Raw genomic sequence first — 24,502 nt, forward strand, 5'->3', positions numbered from 1 at the left:
GCAGGAGGAAGCTATCTTGCAAGAAAGCAATTAAAACTGCTCAGAAATCACAGTGCTGTCTCACTTTGGGAGAAAATGGAAAAGCAAACCCCCAGGAGCATTTGTGGGCCTGGGATGGCTGAGTCAGAAAAATGAGCATCAAAACGATGGGCTGGGCAGCATGCAGCAAGCAGGCAGGCATGCGGACTTCACTTTGCTTCCACAGAGTGGAGCCTTCCTTGAGACCAGAGTATGAGCAGCTGCAGCCATGGGCTTCAGTACTCATCAGACAGTGCGCTTCCTGGGATGCTGAGGGAACAGTTCCCGGCTCAATTCTCTGCTGTTGGGAGAGGAAGGTATGCTCAAACTTGTTCAAATAATCTAGTAGCTGTGTGTTCAGGACCTGGCTGTCTAAAACCATAAAGGGGGTGCTTCCCAGGGAGTCATAGATCTCACTCTTCTGACTGTCATTCTCATTGTTATTGAGGTGCTCACTGAAGCCACTCAAACACTGGCTGGACACTCTCATCCAAAACCACTGGCAGACACAAAATTCAGGTGGGACAGAATATAAGATCTCCCTTGCTGTGCAGGTGCTGGGAAGGATGTCATCCTCAGTCTCATTATTGCCAAGAATGACATCTAAGTTTTTCCCAGTCAGATTTAGAACGACATCTTGGCTGAGACTGCTCCTCCCATGGGATTGCAAAATGACACCCTTTCATGCTCATCCATAGGTGACCAGGTTTTGCCTCCTCCTCTATGCAGCCTTCATGCCAGGATCACCCAGTGCTGGGTTGACATGAAACCTTTTCCAGCTGGCAGGACAATTCAGGCGCGGTGGCGTGTGGGAGGGACCGGTGAGGCAAAATGGGCCCTTATATGGCCATCAGGTGTGCAGCAGTAAGGCCAGGAAGAGGCCATTGCCAGTTTCACACGGTGCAAATGTGAATATGAGCTCAGACCACTAGGGGCGTTACTCTCAGCCCTTGGCTGTGCCAGCAGGAGATGTCAAAATAGGGCTTGCAGTGTTGGCGCCACTGTGCTGCTGGTGGTCACTTCAAATCTCAGCCTATGCATTTGTGAGGGCCATACCAGTGAAAAACTAAGGGCCATGATGAATATAAAAAGCGGATGGCCAGGCAGGCTGCCTTGTTCTGAAAAAACAGAGGTGTGGTGGAACCATAGGAATTTTCAAGCTCATGGACACTGACAGGCCCTAGACACTTCCATCCAAAACCGGTGAAACATCAAATTCTTTGTATCAGTTAGGAACTACCCAGTGTGTACTTGGCCCAGGCCAGCAGCCTGTGACATGTTTTCCATTTTGTAAGGCATTTCCATGCTCAAAAATATCAATTATAGGCTATATATAAGTATGGATACAGAAATATATAAATACTTTCTCTATTGGAGCGGTTGTGCCTGCACGCTTAGTAAACAAACTCAGTTAGTCCAAAATGCAGCAGCTACAGTTACTTGCTAAGGCAGGAAGTATGATCATATTGGCGGTCCATGTCAGCACTGCACACAGCTCCCTATCAAACATGGTATAGATTTTAAAATCTTGCTTATTACTTATAAAGCCCTGAATGGTTTAGCACCTCAGTATTTGAACGAGCTCTTGTTACATTATAGTCCTTCCGTCCGCTCCGTTCTCAAAACTCTGGCAATTTGATAATACCTAGAATATCAAAAGTCAACTCTTTTGGCTGGCAGGATCCTTCTCCTATTTACCGCCCAAACTCTGGAATAACCTACCTAACATTGTTAGGGAGGCAGACACACTCTTGCAGTTTAAATCTACATTAAAGACCCATCTCTTTAACCTGGCTTACACATAACATACTAATACACTTCTAATATCCAAATCCGATTTTTAGGCTGCATTAATTACGGTAAACCGGAACCGGGAACACTTCCCATAACACCCGATGTACTTGCTACATCGTTAGAAGAAATAGCATCTACGCTCATATTAGTCTGTTTCTCTCTTATTCCGAGGTCACCGTAGCCACCAGATCCAGTCTGTATCCAAGTCGAGAGGTCGTCACTGTAGCCACCCGGATCAGTATGTATCCAGCCCAGATGGTGGATCAGCACCTAGAAGGGACCTCTACAGCCTGAAAGACAGCGAGGAGACCAGGACTAGAGCCACAGAGACAGATCCCCTGTAAATACATCACTGAATTCAATGATGAACTGCCTTTAACTGTCATTTTGCATTACTGACACACTGTTTTCCTAATTAATGTTGTTCAGTTGCTTTGACACAATCTTTTTTGTTTAAAGCGCTATATAAATAAAGATGACTTGACTTGACTTGACAATGATGCTCGAGGTGCCTTTCCTGTGAGACAGTCAATTTTAGAGTGTGGGGACTGCGGGTGAGAGGGTTGGATGTGCATTAGCAGTCCAACAGCGCTCTCTAGTGGAGGGCACAGTCCCTGACGAACAGCAGAAGTATCAGGAACTGATGTAAGGGGATTGAGGACGAGAGGCTTTTTGCCGTTCCAACTCAGGTTTTCTATAATGTTGGCGAGATTAGGCCAAGGTGGCACTCGACCGTTAACATCCCCATCATAGAACGGTTCACTGCTCGGGCAGTATGTTTGGTAGCACTTAGCTCCAAATCTGTTGCCCCCCGCAGGTTTTTCACAGCCTCCGGTTGTGATATCTTTCTGGTTAAGAACCGCCATCAAGTGAAGTAAATTTGCCGGTGTTAGATTCGACACCCTTCGAGAGGGGGTGAGACTTTAGGCCGTGACCAAGTTCGGCGCGATATGTTCGGCTAGAGGTTCATCCACAAGCGGCATCACTGTATAATGCCGGCCCTGCCATGTCAGCAATGGTTGCGAAACCCGCAGCGGTTCGTGACGGCGCGCTGATTAAGGCTGCTTCAGGAACCTCGAAACCTCTTGGTGGAGGTCCGTGAAGAAGGGTAGCGGCTCACGGGGCTAGGTAGGGATAGTTTATCCACCATGCGGGTAACCACATTCAACAGCTCACTGAGAAAGGGGAGGCACGTTTCTCCTGTCCGCTCGGAGGGAGAGAACTGCATGTGCCGGCTAGAGCGTACTCTGAGTCCGAAGCCGCGGTGGACAAACATAGTTTGTAAAAGCAAATCTGCTGATTTAATACACTCGAGTGGGGGAGCGGAGAGCGAGCGAGCGAAGTGGGAAAAACTCCAGCTCATCACTGTCCTCATAGTCCAAGCCGCACACATCGCCCCAACTCACCGCCTCGTGCGGCGCCTCGGCGACCGCGCAGAAGCGTAACGGCGGGGGTTTTAGGGGGGGGTAAGACGTGAGGCGACCTAGAGAAAATACACTCCCAAGCACAGAGAGAACATGTAGAGAGGCTGCTAAATGAACCTCTCATGAGTGCCTCCCCTGTGATAAACCTGTTATAAACGGCTCTTACCTTTCGTTGACTCATCGCGTCTGCGAAGAGGAGTTGAACACTGCTCGAAGAAAAAAACGGTCCGAGAACAAAGATGGTTTCCCTAGGGCACAGATGATTCGCTTTCCTGGAAGGAAATGAAATCTGAGCGAAAGGTATACTATGCGTATGCATGCGTAAGGCAGTGCCAATAGCTATTTGGCCAATAAAATTGGCGGGATGGTATAGGGCTTCAGACATTCATCACACCGAAAGGTGTTACCATATGGTGACATCACCGCAGCATCGAAGTGACCTATGAAAGGGAACCAAAAGCACAATGGGAAATGACTTGTTGATGACACAGCTGAAAAGGATAGTTTACCCTAAAATGAAAATTCTGTCACTAATTACTCACCCTCATGTTGTTCTCAACCCGTAAGACCTTTGTTCATCTTCGTAACACAAATTAAACTCCTTTTGATGAAATCTAAGAGCTCTCTGATTCTGCATAGAAACATAGTAAGGACAATAGTAAAATAGTAAAAGGTTAATATATTATTTCTTTTAAATGCAAAACCCATATTTTAAGATGCTTGTTAACAGCAAACAAATATTATTCATTTTGTGTTTTTTCATGTCGGGAGTTGGAGCCTTTTTTTTTTGACTGACGGCTGGAATGCTGCCATAACAGTGATAACATCAATGGTGAGTAAGTTAAGGTCACCTACACTAGTCGAAATAAACCTTAGTTAAACCGAGAGAAACATGTTTGTACATTCTGCTGCTCTTTAATGCAAGTTAGTTAATCTGCTGATTTATTATTAACCTTCACAGTGAACTAACGTGAAATACTGACAGCATTAATGCCGATGTATATAACAATCTTACTGAATTTATGTTTAGCATCAGCCAGCACTTGAATTTGCCAAGATGTCAGGCACTCTGACTTCCGGTAAATGTTGGACTATGGTGGCTGGTGTCTCTATTTTCACGTTCCGTACAATAGAATGTATTTGCATATCGCCCCAACCGCTCTACAGATGGTGCTATCTCCTACACATTGAACTCTGTCTGTATCACATCTGATATGTCAGAATGCTGTTCATTGACTTTAGCTCAGAATTCAATACAATCATTCCACAGCAACTACTGAGTTAACTCTCTCTACTGGGTCTCAACACGCCACTCTGCAACTGGATTCTAGACTTCCTGACAGAGAGACCACAGTCAGTGCGCATAGGTGGCAGAACATCTCAGGCACCATCACATTAAGCACAGGTGCCCCTCAAGGGCTGTGTTCTCAGTCCACTGCTGTTCCACGCTGCTCACCCACGACTTCACAGCCAAAGTCAGAATCCCAACCTTGTGTCCAAAGTCTGCAGAATGACACGACAGTAGTGGGGGCAAATCAGCAATGATAACAAAACAACATACAGAGAGGAGGTGAAACAACTGGTGAGCTGGTGCTACCGTGCTGCTAGTGCTGCTGTAGAAAGAGTCAGGAGCACCAAGTTTCTTGACGGACCTCACCTGGTCCATCAACACTAACTCCACTGTGAGAGAGGTGCAACAAACATCTTCATTTCCTGCAGAAGCTGAAGAGAGCCAGCCTCCCACCACCCATCCTCACATTTTCTACAGAGGAAGTACTGTGGAGAGCGTCTGGCCAGCTGCATCACTGTGTGGTTTGGAAAACTGCAAAAACAGCAGAAACGCAAGACCCTATCTATCAGGCACGCTGTGTACCCGAGAGCCTCTGCCCTTGTGAAGACTCATCTCACCCCTCCACCCATCCATTTGACCCTCTGCCATCAGGCAGAAGACTATGCAGCATCAGGGACCACACGGCAAGGTTCTGCAACAGCTTTTCCCCCAGGCTGTCAGAATCCTGAATAAGCTGATACCACCCAGCATCATACTCCCATCATAAACTGCCTTCCCTACTACATGTCTACAGAAAAAGAAAAAAAAAAAACATTCCAATGGACATTTGCATACTGCACTCTGCACTTTCACTTAGCTGTGCACTATCAACACTCTTGCACAACTTGCACAATGGTGCCGTTTACATACATCCACACTCAACTCACCCAATGTGCACTAAAGAAGCTCTGTGCACATGTACTATTCTAACATAATACCTGCTCTGAACCACCTCAGTTATGAACAAAGCACTTTATTCTTAAACTCTAACATTTATTACATTCCTACAATTTCACATTCTACCTCATTTAACACTTTTGCCTTGTTATATTTATTGTGCTCGTCATGTTTATTGCTCGTTATATTTAATGTGCTGTTATGTCTGATACATGTTGTCATGAAAACACGGTGTATACTTGTTTTGTCAGTGTCTTTGCACTTCTGCTCAGTCAGAAACTTAACATTCCATTCTTCTGAATTGTTATGTGTATGACAGTAAAGTGAAGTTCGAAGTTGAAGAAGACTCGCCAATAACTAGAGACTTTCATCAGGTGCGTCATTGAGTGAGGAGAACCTGTTTGTGTTTTGATTGGAACGGAAAGAGTTGATGATTGACCCGGGACTAGCTACCTCACAGGCCACCCAGTTGCCCTGCTGTGAGGCTCTGTAACACGGAACAGAACAATGTACAGACTCCCTGAGCGATAGGCAACGGAATGTATGGTTGGTACAGTATAAAAACCATATGTGCTTATGGAGATGTCCCCACAAGGATAGAAAACCAGACGTGTATGGTTTTCACTGGTTTGGGTGGTTTATGGGAACCCAAAATTTGTATAATGACATGGGTACAAGTAATTACAATGTTGAAGGTGGTTTATGATGCACTGCCTGGTGTCCCTGTTATTCAACGGCTTAAAAAAACACACACTAAATGGTGGTTTTTTTTTTTTTTTGAAAATATAAAACAATGCAGAAAAGTTTCCTTTAAGGTGGTAGTTTAGGACATTGAAAATAGAAATACAGCTTTGTTTGACACGTATAAAAAACCATTACGGCCTATACTGAGTCCCCATAAACAAAAAAAACTAACGTGTGTGTATGTGTTAGGTTTGCCAACTTCAAAAAAGGTAAAATACACGGAAATTGTGGTTTATAAGCGACAGAATGAAGGGACATTAATGTATATATGAAAAAATAGTAATTTTTTCACATTTAAAGATGAACTTATAGATTTAACAATGGGCTGCTTTTGGTGCTTGACACTTTCTTTATCTAGTCATTTGTTATTCAAGAAGAATAAGGGTCCCAAGTTTAAGAGAATACGCTAGAAGTTACTTAAATGTTCACAAAAAAAATAGCTAATTTAACCAATAGTACCATAGTGAAAGACAACTTCCTTATATGATCACGTCTCAGGTAGAACTGGCATGTTTCTCTCAACCCGGTTAGGGAAGGGAATTGGCATTAGCACAAGAGACCAGCCGGCAGGGGGGGGGGGAAAGGATTCTGCAGCGTTCCTCAAAACAGTTGTTCCCAAATTTCTGATTTACCTGCGTGAGAGGTGGCTGTCAAGGTGGTCATGATAAACAGGTGATGGTGATCATTCTAAAGTGTCCGTGATCAGAGAGTACCAAGTACCTCAGAAATGTTTAAATCCTTTTATTCCCAGAAAACCAGACAGATAGAAAAAATATTTGTTGGGTAAAATGTAGGATGTCAGACATACTCCAATAACAGATTTTAACAAATATTTTTCTTGGTAAATTTTTTTCTGTAGACAGAAAAGGGGGAAAGTATATCTGTCCACAATGGACGTCATGCACAAATGCGGTATAATTCTGCCAACATGGGCCTAATATATAGAATTCTTTATCATTTATTTCAATACTTACAGTCTATATTTATTTGATCATATGAAAGTGTAGGCATGTATACATTTATACTGTATGAGTGCAGATATACAGGTGCATCTCAATAAATTAGAATGTCGTGGAAAAGTTAATTTATTTCAATAATTCAACTCAAATTGTGAAACTTGTGTATTAAATAAATCCAGTGCATTTCCACTGTCGGGCCAGTGCGAGCCAGGTCTTAAAACGGGACCGGCCCGGGGCTAAGAGGACCTCGGGCCAGTTAGCACCGAGGCCAGAATAGCGCAGCGTTTCCACAGTCGGGCCAGAAGCTCCGCTGCGCTTCACTAAAACCCGCCCTTTACATGCCTCTCCTGAACAACGTCATGCAACCCCATCGTTACACCAACCAAAGAGAAGTATCAGAAAAAACTAATCCCAGAAATAAGTCCTGGACTCTAGCGCGATCACAGAACGACGATGATAACAGCGGCCTTTTGTTTGCATGCTTGTTAAATATTCACAAATCAAAAGCATCGATGTTTATCTATTAAGTGATACTTGAGCATAATGAATCATTTATTCAGGACTCAAAATTAATCATCACAGAAATAAATGTGTTTCTAGTTTATTTTTTATTTTTAAACGCTTATGAAAATAAGCCTGCATTATTCAGTCGAGTCCGGTTTCTCTTTGTTTGTGGCCACAGTAGCCTATATACGTTCACCATTTAAGAACTGCATGATAATAACTCTATTTTTTATAAAAGCTCCCGAACAAAAAATCATTATTTGATATTTTGATGACATGCTAATTGCGGATCATATGCCTCTTGAGTATGAGACCTATGACAGATAAAATATGGTACTAAATAAATACACAATTGTGATAGAGAATAAGAAGCTGACATCTGATTTCTCCAAGTGGTTACATTTACCATTTATTATGTAACGTTAATGTTAGCGTGCATAGTCTTTTACATCGCTTATAAATATTTTTCAAACACTCGCTGCTGACTGAAAGTGAGTTTTGAGCTCAGCTTATTTTAAAAAGTTTTTAATGTGTGATGTTATAGCTGCTTATTTTTCTGAAATGATCCGCGGCACTGACGCTCTCCAGACCCTGAGAAACTCCTCCTTGTTCATAACCGCCTGGCCCAAGGTCTTTCATCGGGCCAAAAACCCTGGCCTGTTGGCCCCAAGGAGCTCCCGTACGCGGGCACGTATCCCCGTAGTGACGTGGAAATGCTACTGGCTCCTGCACGCACTCTGCCTCCCTCTTTAGCCTCGCAGTGACACGCGATTGACCCCTTCCAAGTAGGTTACGCCACAAACATTCATTGCCAGAGCTGGCTTGTTCCAAGATTGCTGTATCCAGCAGTTAACCGAAGTTGAGTGGAAGGAATAACGAAGGAATGCAAAGTGCAGAGCCAACCGGGAGATCTGCATCCTTATGAGATGTCCAAAATCGAATTCAAATATCGGACTGAGGCTCGGTCAGGCCTCAAGAGCTACCACACACAGACGTGGTAGGAATTTGGCTACATTGTCGGTATTCCTCTGTTAATACACTCCTTAACCAGCAGACAACATCAAGAGGCTTCTTACCTGGGCTGGATAAAAACTGGACATTTGCCCCAGTGTCCAAATCCACTTTCAATGAGAGCAGTTTTGTATTTCATTTGGAACCAAGGTCCGAGAGTCTTAGAGGTGAAAAGCTTATAGCCATCACTTTGTCTTGAGAGTCCGTGTTAAGTTTCCCCAGTCTGGGATGATGTGGGGGTGCATGTCATCTGGCTGGGTTGTCCTTGTGTGTTTTTGAAACCAAAGTCCCCACTGCACCCGTTACCAAAAATTCTGGCGCACTTCATGCTTCCCTTCTGCGGACCAGCTTTTTGAAGATTCTGATTTCATTTTCCCAGCAGGATTTGGCACCGTGCCCCGCCGAACACTGCCAACAGCACCAAAAAGTTGGTTAAATGACCATGGTGTTGGTGTCTTGACTGGCCATCAAAACTCACCAGACTGTGAACCGCCACAGACAATCTAAAGGGGTATTTGTCCAGAGGAAAATGCGGAAACAAGAGACCAAACAGATGTCAGAGATGCTGAATGCCACTGTCAAAGAAAACCTGGGCTTCCATACCACCTCTGCAGTGCCACAACTCTGATCATCCTCCATGCCAACGCCGAATTGCGGCAGTAATTAAAGCAAAAGGAGCCCCTACCAAGTATTAAGAAGTACATGTACAGTAAATGAACAATACTTTCCCAGAAGGGCCAACAGTTCACTAAAGTGTTTTTTTTATTGGTCTTATGAAGTATTCATTCTATTTGTTTGAGCATGAATTGGTGGGTTTTTGTTACAATGTGACCCAACATCATCACAATTAAAAGGAACCAAAGACTTAAACTACTTTCAGTCTGTGTCCATTGAATTTATTTAACATGATTTTTCAAATTGTGAGTTGAAATCCCTGAAATTCAAATGAACTTTTCTTCACACGCTTCTAAATTTATGGAGAAGCACCTGTATGGACCCTGCACCACACAAACCAGTCCTAAAAGTCATTGGTGTATATTTGTTATGGGTCAACATTAAAGAAAAGTTTTATTTGCCAAAAATACTTAGGATATTAAGTAAGGATCCTAATTATAGACACTTTAAAGACTGGTTTTTGTGGGTGTCCAGGGTCACATGACCATGACGTGAATAAGTTGATATAAGTACCAAAATAACGTGATGAGAGGGGTTTAAGCCATTTACGGGCAAAGAACATCCACCAAGCCGTTTAATCCCCTATATGGGGATGCAGTACTTTTGATCGTGATGTTTGTTTGGCAAAAACATCAAATGTAATCTGATTGTTTAGCTCATCTGACCAGCCAAACTGCCAAAATGAGGACAGTTTTTGTGGACATGGAAAAGTAAAAACCTGGTTTCTTTATCGTGAAAGAATGATGTTCAAGTCTGAGTGAGCTAGAATCCTCAACACTGATTCAACATGTGAAATCATGCAGTTTCAAGCTAATCATTTAACAGAGTTCAAACACACAAATGTTTCCCACATAAATTCTGCAAATTCAATCTCACTGTAGAATTCAGGAAACGTCTTGTTTTGCTCTTTTACAGCTTATGACACAACAGGAAGAGAATAATGAGTTCAAGCTGTAGGGCAGGGGTGTCAAAAAACTCATTTAAGTTTGAGGGGCCGCGATCGAGAAAAATTCAGTGCCACGAAGGGCCGCTCTGAAGGTGCTTGGGAGAATGGGCTCCCGCCCTTCGCACGGTTTCCTAATTCCCCCACCGAGGTGTTCCCCTTTGTCACATAGCAACGGTACAAGAGTCGGAGCTGATGATAGGACAATCCTGTCAGTATAGGTGCGATTTTTATATAGTTTATTGTCCTTGACCATGGAATGATCACATTGTAGACAGTTTGCAACCTGGATTTTTTAGACAGTTAAGCATAAAAATAATAACTGCAAAAAAACCAAAAAATAGTGCATAGTACAGCTTATATGTTCAGTGGCAGGCGGTCACGAGCTGTTTCGTAATTTGACTGGTCCGAGTCCAACAGATGCAGCCTTTGATATTAGCAAGAATTTGTTAATAATCTTACAATAAATGTTTCTCTACTGTTTCATTTTCAAAATAATCCAGAGGTGGACTGTATGCTTGTACAAATATGAAAGTCTAAGTTTGAACTAGGTTTTTTTATTTATTTTTTTCTCACAGGATACAGCCAGCACTACAACATATGTGGTCGTTTTACAACATGATTGCATTGTTAGTAGATTAAACTACCCAACATTATATTTAGTAGGCGACTTTATAAGGTATAACCTTGAAACATATTTAGAAGTAAAAATGCAACATACACGGTAACAGTAGGTATAGTTGTGAAAACTCATTGTGACTAATTCCGGTTTTTTTTTTCAGAAACAATACTGTATACCTTTAACTTTTACTCTCATTACATTAGCATATTGAGTATGCAAGATAATATTTTTACTTAAAGGGTAGTTCACGCCCCCAAAACGTAAAGTTCTGTAACCATTTACTACTCACCCTCAGGTCCAGGTTTGGAATTTCATTTTTGTTTTGAACTGTCCTCGTATCAGGCTACAGGTTTTAAAATATGACTAGTATTTGTTTTTTGTTCCCCTTCTTTTTCTTTTTTCTTTCCCCCAATGTGGATTAGTATTGGTACTACTACAAATAGTTTATTAAAGAATCTTAGTAATTTCTTTTAGCTAATTACGGTTGTCATAGCTCTAAACACTTTCTCTGCTTCCTTCTTTCCCTAAATCAGACCGACCCCTGTACTGCAGGATAGCTGAATGTGCCAGTGCTGGACGGTGTTTAATGTTTTTTGGCGTGAGCAGTGGAGGCCCTGACAGGTGCTGCTGGATCTTCTGTAGAAGATCCAAAAATCCAGACCCCCTGGGTGTTTCTCCTCTTTCTCTCTCTTGTCTGTCTGCCGTGGTACATCAATACAGAGTGGTCTCCAGAGTGGGTTTTGACATGTTGCCTCTTTCCACTGTCACCGCATTATCCTACCGAGTCTTGCTGATGAGGTCTGGGCGTTCACGGACAAGAGATTCAACAATCCCGAAGTACCCTGTAGCCACATGGAGGTCAAGCTGCTTGGGCGACAAAACTGATTATGTTATTTTCCCTGATGTTTAACACCTAAGCTATGGGTGTGTAAATAGTTTGTATCTTTTTTTAAGTACTTACATGTACTGGTTCATTATGTTATAGAACAATCTTGTTAGTAATGTTGTAAAAAAATTATAACACAAAGAATTTTTGGTGTGAAAAAATTATACGAAGCGCCGTGAAAAAATTATAAGCGCTCGTTAAAAAAATTAACAATGTAAATAATCCACTTCTCTTTTATATTAAAAAAATAAACTAGCAGAAATTAGGTTTTTTTCATTGACAATGTGACATTTAAAAAAATTCTATTGCAAAATTGTAATGTATTTTTTTTTCCACTGCTTTCTCTTGGCTAATAGAGAGTGGCTAATAAATAATGTATTTGTTAAGCATTCGCTCAAGAAGAGAAAACAGTCCCTCCATTCTCTCCTGTGCTGTTGTCTTGTCTCTGTCTGGAGTTTGATGTCCTCTCTGAGCAGCTCCACCAGCTCCCCAACTCCCTCACCTGTCCCCAGGACACTTGCAACCCTAAGGCAGAGCAAATAAACCATGCCTGTTTAATGTTGTAGAATTTTCCTTGTTCCAAAATAATTGCTATGAGGTTGGGGTAAAGCCGTATAACTTTTTATACTGATCACACAAACCAGATAGTTATTATGGTTTGGGCCAAAGGTCACTCCCAATGTCTTTTCTACACAGATTATATAGATATATGCCTGGAGCTGTTTACAAAATTCCATATAATGCATTATTTTTGTATTTTTTAGACAGGTGCTTTTAACCATATGTAGCTGTCATGTATTTATTTCTAGGGTCCTAAACTAGAATTCCCTTTCCATCCGATACCAGGGTTCTTCCAGGCTTTAAAATAAGCTCACTCGTCCGGTTCTCTTCTCACCTTGCAACCTTTAAACACACAGTTTACTACCCACGAATTTTTAATCATAATAATACTAAAATATATGTCTTCGGAATATATCTTATAGGTATAATTAGTAATGCACTAGATTGTGATTAAGATCCATGACCCTTTTCGACAATTCACCAAAACAGACAACCCAGCAAAAAACATGACGATGATTCAGGCGACAAAAATCTCTCTATTAAACTGCTTACTTTTTATTGTTTTTTAAGTTCCTGTTCCCAGCAGGCAGGGCTCATTTTCCTTCCCTCCTCCCAGAATATCAAGTCAAGTCTGCTTATAATTGTCACTTCTTCTTCCACATGTACCAATATATCCATACAGTAGAATTGAAACTGTGTGCTTCTCACTCTCAAAAACGCCGATGGTGAATACAGAGAACACTAACCGTAGAGCCTAAAAATACAGTAGATACAGATCAAATCTAAAATATAGAACACAGCTATACAAATAAGGTCCATGAAAAAAATAATAATAAACAATAAACCTAAGTTAAATAAAGGCGGCACAAGGCACAATGGCAGCTAGAGTGCAAAGCCAGTGAGGTGACAATAAACATTGTAGTTTAAAAAATACCGTAGTGGCAACCAAAGCTTTATTTCGTCTGATTATAGTGACACAGGGACACAGAGAGAGCATTTCATTTATTTAAACTGACTGAAGAGGTAGTATAACTGACGTCGGTTCGAATGCTGAATTAGGTAGTAAGCATGTACCAAATAGCAACAAAAGTGACTGGTGCATGTGATCGTATGTTTTGGGAGGGGGGGATGGAAGACTCTGGGATCTGGGAACCCCATGGTACCTGGGGGGGGTGACTTTTTCCCTGGGGCAGATGAGGGAAGTGGGAGGCAATTTCGGGAGCGAGTTCATCTTCCTGAGAGCCTGATGATGACGCTGCCGCTTCAGGCTGTCTGCTGGTCCTGGCCTGGAGATTCCGTAGTCTCCTCCCCTTATGGCAGCAGACTGACGAAGCGGGTGTGACGGGTGAGTGGGATCACCTGCATCTGCAGATGGGCTTTTTGCGAGTGAGAACAGAGTTTCCCTAAAGGTCCTGGAGGAAGGGGGGGAGAGAAACAACAATTATCTTCTCAGCTGCTCCTCACTATTGCCTGAAGAGTCTCCCATGCGGACGCGTTTGTCGCAGGCGTCCATAAACAAACAGTGATGCAGTCTCGTCAGGCTGCTCTCGCATGTGGCCTCCTGCTAGACGGTGGTCACATGATTGTGGGCAGGTGCTCTAGCTCTTCGCAGTTTGTGGAGGAAATAGAGAGATGCTGTGCTTGTGCTTTCAGTCCTTCTTTTCTTGGCCATTGCTGGCAGTGTTGTCATTCCATGCAGAGGTCCTCTGTGATGTGTCACACCCAGGAACTTGGTGGCTGCTCTCACTCTCGCCAACAAATCGCAACCTGTGATTGTCGGTGGATGGCATGCTGAGTGTGCACTCTCCTGAAGTCAAACAACAACTTTCGTTCCACAACAACAATCTCTCCTTCGTCTTCCTCTCCACGTTCAGAGAGAGATTGTTGTCACTTGCACCCCCAGACAGGCGACTCACCTCACTCCTGTATATTGTCTCATCTTTGTTGCTAATGGAGACCCAACACAGTCATGGTCAATCCGCAAACTTAATAAAGAGGTTGGAGTTTTTGTGACCTGTGGGCAATCGTGGGTCAACAGAGTGAAGAGGAGGGGGCTCAGCACACATCCTTGGGGGCCCCAGTGTTCAGTGTGATGGGTGCTGATGTGTTTGCTACTGACCCGTACTAGCCTTGAAGGTCTTCCAGTCAGAAAGTCCAACAGCCATTTTGCACAGCGAAGTGTTGAGTCCCCCGACTGGAACCTGTTTTGTAAATGAGTTGTTGAGTATATTGTGATGGATGCTGCAACTGAAGTCTGTGAACAGCATTCTGACATATGATTCTTTTTTGTCTATATGTGTGATGCTGAGTGGAGGGCAGTTGCGATGGCATCATCGGTCGAGTGGTTGGACCGATATGCAAACTGGAAGGGTCCATGGAGGGCATACTTGATATGGTGCATGACTACCGTTCAAAGCACTTCATGATGATAGAGGTAAGTGCAACAGGATGGTATCATGAAAGCAGGATGAGACAGCTTCTTCGGGACTGGAATGATGGTGGTAGCTTTGAAGCATGTGGGCACAACAGCCTGACTAAGCGAAATGTTGAAAATGTTCTGTGAAGACATCAGTGAGTTCCACTGCCACAGTCTCTCAGTACACGCCCAGGGATTTTGTCAGGAACCGGAGCTTTGCATGCATTGATCCTGCTGAGGATCTTCGTCACCTGTCTGGGATCAGTGTCATCACCCTGTCACCAGGAGGAGGTCCGTTAGTGGTTTCTAAAACAAGAGAAAATGGGAAACACTTATGAAAAACATAAAGCAGGTTGTGCCATTGAAAAAAAGCCATCTTAACATTAGAAAATACGACACAGCATACAAAAAAACTGAAGTGCTAAAGTTAAACATGTGTGAACATTCTTGAATGACGAGGCACTACAAACCCACCAAGGGAAAGACGATTGCCTTATATAGTGGTTGTCTTATTGTTTGTGGGGTCTTTGTGGGTTAATTAAAAAAAAAAAAAAAAACCTGGCTTTTAACACTTTTTTCGCTAGGTATTGAGTAATGAAAACACAATGAGCTTACATTTCAATGTGAATTCCTCCACAGAACTCTTTACCCCTGTTTCTTTGATATAACACACGTCGTCATCTGCGCAATGTGATTCCGGAAAAATATAGTAGGGTGGCAATGTCCATCGTGCCGGTGTGACGTATTTGCACTTCAAATGCGCCCTCTGGAGTCACTTGCACTTAAGGTTTGTGGACCACAGCTTAGGAATGGGCCACTGAATCATTGAGCTCAAATGAATTTTTCAAAAACACCGATTTTCATTCAGTAATGAGCTCATTCATAACTGTGAATGAGCACAGTGGCCTTGCTCAGGAGACGACACACTGTGTTCTACTTTGGCTTCGTTAAAACCTTTTTCCTTTCTTCCTTAAAAAAACGACAGCATTGTGACTAATATAACACTTAATACTAGCAGCTTTTTTGTTTGAGCTGTTGTATACAATCAATTCATTTGTTATTGCGCTGGACATTCGGGAAAAGCAACACTCTTGTTATTACTTAGACATTACTTAACTAGCATGACATTAAATATTTAAAATGAAAATGTCTTACAGGGCCATTTTTGCCCCCTATCTTGAATTATAATTGTAGTCTGATAGCCTTCAATCCGGCACTGGAAACACTCATGATGTGTTTTTTTTTTTTTTGTTTGTTTGGTTTTTTGGGCAAATTTTACAAAATGTCAGCTCGCACATCATTAAAACAACAGTAGGATATTAATACATGGTAAATAATCACACCACTGAGCCTCGCTCCTTTTCTTCCTCCATGCAAAGATGTCCAGTGCATTCACCGTTTCGTTTTAATATTGCACACAGTTACCCCCCACCGCCTCAAGTTGTTATTAAACATAACAACTGAACAAAGATTATAAACGCAAACATTTTTGTTTTTGCCCCCCCATTTTTTTAGGAGTCTGAACTCAAAGATCAAAAGTAAAAAATTTCGTATGTACAAACAAAAAGCCTATGTCCTCCTCAAATACTGTGCACAATAATCTGTCTAAATCTGTGTTAGTGAGAGCTTCTCCACCTTTGCTGGAATAATCCATCCACACTCATCAGGTGTGGCATATCAATGTGCTGATTAGACATCATTATTATTGCACAGTTGTGCCCTGTAACTCTAAACGCACACACACACTCAAAGGCCACTCTAAAATAGTGTGGCAGTTTATTAATAGCAGCACATGATCACAATGCCACAAGTGTCACGATAAAAGTTTTTGAAGGGTGTGTGCAATTGGCATACTGACTGCCGGAATGTCCAGCGGCATACTATGCTTTTGCCCGCGTGAATTGAATGTTCATTGCTCTACCATAATCCGTCTCCAAAGAATGTTTCAGAGAATTGTGGCAGTACACATCCAACTGGCCCTCACAACCGCAGACACAGACATGTGACCCACACCACCCCAGGACCCGCCTCACCGCATCATCGTTCACAAAACCTCCAAGATCATCTGAGACCAGTCACCCAGACACTCTGCTCAAATCCATTGATTTGGTGCATGGCAGCGGCACGGAGGGTGATGTTCTGGGGCACAAACTTGTCAGAAAACCCGCTCATGGAAGCTCAGGTGGCTGGCATGGGCTCGTGTGGGTGCTCGTAGGCGGGGGGGTCTCGACCGGGTGGACTGCAAGTTCATCATAAACCCGCTTGAGTGTGTGACAATGCTTGATAGGTGTCCAGGCACGTTTGCGAGGTTTTCCTCTCCACTCTGAATTCCTCCCGGTTTTCACTTTAGCAGGGCATATGGGCATACAGCCCGATGTATGGCGTCGTGTGGGTGAGTGGTAGTGGTATGCTGATGTCAACGTTATGTGGCTCGATTGGGCCCATGGTGGTGCGGTGAGGTTTATATGGTACATGGGCAGGGAGCGTATGTTAATGGCTAACGAACACAGGTGCCTTTTTATTGATAGCATTTTGGGAATAATCAACGATTAATAAATTACACAATTTATTCCTGCTTTATATTATTCAAAATAAAATATTGTAGGCGAAGTGCAACTTTAATTTTTTCATACTGAGTGTTTTTAGTTTATTTATTGATAGTATAATTTGTTGTAAATCCTCCTGCGGGCCGATTTGGGGACACCTACTGTGGCCATGTTCGGGGGCCACGGTTCCTTATGTTTGACACCCCTTCTGTTGGGGTCACGGGGCTGCTGTCTTTTGTTTTATTAGGGCTCTGTAAAAATCGTAATATGGTAATTGACATCATTTAACTTTCACAGGTGAGTTTAATTTAATTGCAAATAATGCACTGTGAAATATGCGAAGTGAAAATATTTGCAGTTACTCTTCAGAAGATTTAGCAAGCAAAGTTCCTAATTATAATAGGAAGATGGTTTGCTCAACATTTTTTACACAGTTTAGAATTTTGAATGCACAGAGATTACCCTTACAAGATCCTGATGTCCCTTTGTGTGTGTGGTGCCTCAATGCCTGACACGGGGTCCCCATGTTACAGCGTGGATCTGTACACCAATTCCTGGAACTGAAAAGATCCCCTTGAAGAGGGTTCTTTGGCGATTGCCAGGGTGCATAGCTCAGCCGGGTGGATGGCCTTGTCACCCATGTACTCATGTTTTGGGATGCTCTGGTACGGTCCGTATAGGCGGACATTGTTCCAGGTCCGTGTGCCTTCCAATACCATTGAATCTAACGCGCACAGGGGGTGGCCATTGAATAGGTACCAGCAGTTCCCAACAGGCCGACAATCACCAAACCTGATCAACTCGTTGTAAGGAGATTTGTTGCAACGGCGTTAGGGCAAATGGGGGTCCCACTAGGGTCGCAATACTGGCTTTTGTGTTGCTGACCCCGCCGCATACATAAAACCTGGCACATTTTAGAGAGTGGCCTTTTATTGTGGCCAGCCTAAGGCACCCCTGTGCAATAATCCGGGGTCGATCTAATCAGCATCTTCAAATATCACCCCCTGTAAGGTGGATGGGATTAGTGCTCGGCAAAGAGAAGGGCTCACTAACACAGATTAGACAGATTGTGAACAATCGGTTGAAGAAATATGCGCTGTTGGTGTACTAGAAAAAAAAGTCGTAGATCCCCCTTTTGAGTTCAGGGCTCCTGCAAAAAGAGGGAGCAAAAACAAAATGTATAAAATCTTGTTCAGTGTACCTGTCGGCATTGAGATATTAGCAAAACCTTTCGTACGCAGTCCATGCATCTCCTTAAAGTGAGCCTGGTTCCGCCCGTGTCGTAGGTCAACTTTCTGATTTTGGACGGGGTTCAAAGATCATCCAGAAAATGGCCACACCAAGCAATCAGTTAAACAGCACACAGGCTATCATCAGTATTCCTCCTGCCGGGCTAGAGAGGGTTCTGGCGCCGCTTTTTAAAAAACGCTCATGTTAGGTGTCCTTGACTTGGCCGTAGAGATATTCCACATAAATGAGGCAATTTGTTTTCCCCTCTGGTTGTAATCCAAATAAAGAGTTGAGTGATCGGGAATGGCACATGTTAATTTTCAAAATTATGTTTTATTATTTTATTAGGTGTTTTAAAATCCTCCTGGCGTGCCGCTTATGGGAGACGGCCTGGTCTGGTTGGGTGCGGCGTGTTCGGCCCGGCGTGTTGGGTTGTGGTGTGTGACACACCCGGTCGGTAGGGTCACTGCTGGCTGTAGTTTTGTTTCGTACAACACAACAAAAACGAGTTGACATCATTGTTGTTTCTGGTACAGCCATCCTCGGCTAGGAGACAGCCTTTCCCGTTCTGCTGACCTCCAGAAAAACAAGAGCTGGTCAGAGGTCCTAACACAGCTCAATGTAGCTTCCCAAGGTGCATCTCTCCCAAAAGCAAATTGTTGGCTAAGGGCCCTATAAACGTTCCATTGATACTCTAGTCGTGGTAATGACGGACTTGTGACCATCTTTGCTTTTTGGAAAACGCACCCCGGGCACTCTGTGTTGACGCAGCGTCGAAGAATTGTGAAGATGGCATCCCTCAGGTCAATCACTGTAACACCATCTTGGAGTTGGTGGAACACGTGACAATTTGCCTCTGCATCAACATGTCGACACGGGAGTTTGTGGAACATTCAAGACCCCTACGTCATCTCTGTTGGGTAACAGGCCTCTTTAAAATCTTAATGTAATGGAATCATTTACTTTCAGGTGAGTTTCCTTAAATGGAAAAAATATGCACTGAAATATCGTGAGGTGAAAATATTTTGCAACTAACTCATATCATAACCTTGCACTAAAATTATCAGCAAGGTTCCTAGTATAATAGGAAGTGGTTTGCTCACATCCATTTTTTTTATAACAGATGTCTTAAAAAACTGTTTTGCAAAATAAGATTCTTATCTGATTGGGTAATCAGAAAACCGAGCTGTAGAAATATGTATCATCTCATCAGAGGCGACATCCCCACATTCTACAGTGACAGCAGAATCATGTTCTCTCGCAGTGGTCCTCCTACTTACTGGAAGTTTCTTTTTCATCTGAATCAATTGCAAAATCAGATGCACAGTGGACACTATTTGTATAGTTGCACATTTAGACATTTGGTTAAATTTAGGGTTGAGAATAGTGTGTGAATGACTTTAAGATTAGCATTGCACAGGGATTTTAATCATTTATCTTCTGTTGTCTTACAGTGGTGCTTCTGAACTCCAGATTGCTGATATCTGCAGGTATTTCATTTGTCCATGAGCCACATCAACAGTTCATCAGTTAAGCAAAAGATTACTTGACGGAATTGTCCAGTTTTAAATGTCATAGTTGTTTATTTGGGTGGGTTGTGGTGTGAATGTGCACTATGTATGTTTATATTATTCTTATTAACATTATTAGGTTAGTTCAGGTTATATGTCATGTGGTGGCAACTCCCCTTAAACATGATATTTATGAATGAACAATTCCGTATTATTTATTAATAAGAGACATTAAACCAACCCCATAAATACAATAAGTACATTTGTAGAACTTTGCATGTGTTTTTGAACTAGTGTTTTTTTTTTTTTCTCAGTATTGGACAGTCTTATATGTAAATCTTTCAGATTTAGTATTTCCCTATCTTGTTTATTGTTTTTTATATAAAAATATTTTATGAGCTTTACTGTTTGTTCAAATCACCACCTTGACAAATAATATCTTAAGCTGCACTCTTTAATTTTTCAGAGACTGTAGTTACATGTGATGGCTTTGTCCAGTCTCTCAGTTGTGGTAAGATATTTGTTGTGTCTAATACTAAGTTATTTCATTATATAAAGGCTACTATTGTTGTTGTTGTGAACATCTATCTATTGTGAAAATTATTTTTCTTCTGTTCAGATACTGGTGTGATCAGTGTACAATCAGCAACATATGGTCGCACAAGCAGCCAAATTTGCAGCGCTGGACGACCACGAAAGTCAAAATAATCTAATAGCTTGGTGTTCAAAAATGTCCCTGTGCTCTTTAAACGGTAAAAGGAAATAGATAGAATTATGAGTATGTTGCTGGTTTACTTACATATGTCCTTATCTTTAAACAGGTGTAATGGACTGAGAACGTGTGAGTTTAAAGCTCAAGGACTCGCCAGACCAGATCCATGTTTTGGCACCTACAAGTACTACACTACCAACTACATTTGCATCACAGCAGGTTTGGTTGGACTTTTTTCTCTCTCTTACTCCAATTCCAGTTGTTTATCATTCCTTCACTGTATAACTTAACTCTATATGCACCATCATCTTCCAGAAACAAGTGTGACTTGTGATCGTGGATTACGGTTTATTTGAAATGTGGTGAGTGATTTTTCCACATCTCTTACTTTGTTCAAGGAAAATCCGATCACATGGATTTATTAAGAAATTCAATTGTTTTGATCTCCATTGTAGGAAGACATGGTAATATACAGATAAATACTGCAAAAACTATGGACGTAACGATAAACAGATAAAACCACCTGCTTCTCAAGGACGTTCCATCTCAACAGCTCCAAAACACCAACTGCTTTTCACCCATGCAGTGGATTTTGTGTCGAAAAGGTATATAAATTAATTGTTTTAAAGTTCATGATCTTTTTTAAATACGTCTGCAGCAAAACTAAGAAAATGTTTTTTAAAATTATTCAGAGATGCATTCAGCAAATAATACTTATTAATGTTCCTATACACACATTTTTGTTTGCTGGGATAAAGATGCAATGATTAATGAAAGTCTTCCTGTTTTTGACATGTAAAGCTGCAATGGCCTAGACACTTGTAAGGTGTATGCAAAACGTACGGTGCCTTACTGATCCCTGCTTTGGCACATACAAGTACCATTGCAATCTCTTATTCTTGCCCTCCATCATAAAATTTGTGAGTATTTGTTTGCTACTCAATTCATTCTGTTTTCTTCAGGAGTGTGTTTAGAATATTGTGATTTAAGAGACTTTTGAAAACACATTAGTCAAAGTTTTTTTTTTTTTTCTCGCGCCTGCAAGCAAACTCTTGCGAAAAAAAAAAAAAAAAAAAAAAAAAAAAAGAGTTACACTTTAGCAGTATTTTTTTTAAGAGTACTTATTGTGGTTATAATATACTTTAAAAGAATATACTGGGAACTTAATGTAATGTTTTTTGGACACCTTAATTCCATGCCTAATTTCCAATAAAATGAAAATGTGTAATATATTTATTTGAAATTCAATTGGTAGAACTTAAGAGTTGTTTTTTTTAACCACTTAAGTAGGATATACTATATGTAAGTACATCACTATATGTAACTGTAATGGTGTGGCACCCTCTCTCCGACTCATTCCTGCTGTTCATCCTTGTTTTTGTCTCTGTCTGCTGCACATGGTGGTTTATTTTCCTGTCAGCTGCTACTGCACGTGGGGGATCGCAATAAGTGCTAACTCACGGGGGCTGTGTGCTCCACTAATTGCGCACATGTTACTCGTTTCCCCTTCCTAATTTATGCCCGTCGATGGCTTCTCTCTGTGTCACTATGTCATTTGTGTTACAGCTGCCCTTACCGTGTATGTTTTGAGATCCGCCTCTGCTTATCATTTTTTGTACTGTGTCCACGAGATCCTCAGGCGAGGATTAATTAATCCACTGTATAAAAGTGTCTGAGGACTGGGAGCGGCTTGACTGAACTCTTCTGTCATCCCTCACAGCCATCAGGCCCAGTTGGTGTGGGGCAATGGGAGCCCGTGGCGAATTTCTCCAGGGTTTTGTGGTTGTCTTGTGTTGATGTTAAATCTGAAGTGTCTAGAGGAACTTGAATCATTTTTTGGCACAGAACTTGAGTCCTCCTGTATTTTACACGTTTGTTTTTTTTTGTTTTGTTTGTTGTTTTGTTTTTTTGTTTTGTTTTTTTACAGTAACTGCATAATTAATTCTGTTGTCTTCAAAATATAGATTAAAGTTTTGAGGGTTGAAGAACCTGATAATTTGGAACAATACAAACAGTGGGGTATTAACATACAAACACCTATTTCCACATCTCACTAAGTGAAGAGGCAGGGTCCGTCTTTCTCGCCCTTTCCTTCCTTCACAATTTGTTCCTTCTCCACCATTTCCTTCAATTTTGCCCATCCTTTCCTTCACTTAGTTCACATCAGATTGAAAAACTGCCAAATATATTGTTCCACATGAATGCCAGTGATACAGTGTTCATTTTTGTAAGCTTTTTTTTTAAATTTTGTCTGTAGTTCTTAGGCCTGTTGGGTCCAATATACTTCTTTACTTTTTTAACACATTTAGGGCCAACCTTGTCCTGGTTTTTGTTTTGTTTAAGTTTAGTTTGTTAAGGAAATGTCTGAGAAATTTAAAGTCTAGTTTGGGCAGGACTGCCAAAACATAACCGTGTCACGGTCCAGGAACGTATGAAAAGCATAGTCAGGAATAGTCCATCGAACATCAGTGACGAGCATACGTTTTGTAACACAAAGAAAACAAAATAACAACTTATGTCAACAATTCCTCTCCTCTGTGTCTCTCCAAATCCGCGTAAGCTCATTTTGTGACAAATCTGAGCAGTTACACAGGCAGTGTACCATCTTCTGTATCAGCCGCGCCAACAAGGATACCTCTTTTTTTAACGTATATTTACGGCTTGGGATAAAATGAAAACAGCCACATCGCGCAGGAGCGGAGCTGAAACAGAAGAGCGTAAGCTGCCTGGCATACAGCTCAGATTTGTCAAAATGATGCTACGCTGATTTGGAGAGAACCCGAAGAAGGAGAGGACTTGTTGAATAAAGTCATTATTTTGTTTACTTGTCGTGTACAAAAAAGTATTCTTGTCACGTCATAACGTTACGGTTTGAATCACTGATGGCAAATGGGACTATTCTGACGATGTCTTTCATACCTATTTTTGGACCTTGACAGTGTATTTTACTTGGCCAGTCATATGCCCCCCCCCTCTAGAGGCTTCCCAACCTGTCCTGGAGGCCCCTGCCCCCTGCACATTTTATATGTCCTCTCCTAATCAGACACACCCAGTTTAGTTCTTGCAGTCTCTACTAATGAGCCAATGAGTGCAATACAGCGTCTGTGTTGGATAAGAGAGACATACAAAAAGTGCAGCGAGGGGCCAGGGGGCTCCCAGGACAGGTTTGGGAAGCATCGTCTATGGGACCTGAGTGGACAAAGCCTCCCAGGTTGTTCATCCAACAATCTCTTAAAATGTGTGTCCGAAGACAAACCGAAGCTTTTACGGGTTTGGAATGACATGAGGATAAGTGATTGACAAAATTTTCATTGTGGGGTGGGTATCCCTTTAAGATGATCAAAGCAAAGATGCAACAGATGGCTTCATCAGCACCCCCAAAGCTTGCACAGTCCTTTGCCACTTCCTGGATCGACATTTTCACTTGCTAAAATTGCGGCAGTTTTCATTCATGCTTACAGAAGCTTCGTCTGCGTCTTCCTCATCTGTGTTTTTGATCAAGAAATTCCTGGACTCATTCAGGAGATGCGTTAATAGTGCCCCGAGGCAATAATAACCCAACTGCCAGAAACCATTACGTCAACAGCAGCGTGAGGACAGCAGCAGGGCCAACAGTCTGAGGCACGGAAATGGTGCGGAGGTCAGTTTGAAAAAATTCAATTAAAGTTCGCGGCATAGAATACTTTAAAATATATCAGAGAGTTTTTACACACTGGTTC

At 42.0% G+C, this 24,502-nt stretch overlaps 1 pseudogene; it reads left to right on the top strand.

Moving 5' to 3' along the window:
* The first annotated feature begins 18,938 nt into the window (after positions 1 to 18,938).
* On the top strand, positions 18,939 to 22,580 carry LOC122144319 (annotated as a pseudogene).
* Positions 22,581 to 24,502: the final 1,922 nt, after the last annotated feature.

The sequence above is a fragment of the Cyprinus carpio genome, unplaced genomic scaffold (assembly GCF_018340385.1).
Source record: "Cyprinus carpio isolate SPL01 unplaced genomic scaffold, ASM1834038v1 S000006642, whole genome shotgun sequence".
NCBI classification, from domain to species: Eukaryota; Metazoa; Chordata; class Actinopteri; order Cypriniformes; family Cyprinidae; genus Cyprinus; species Cyprinus carpio.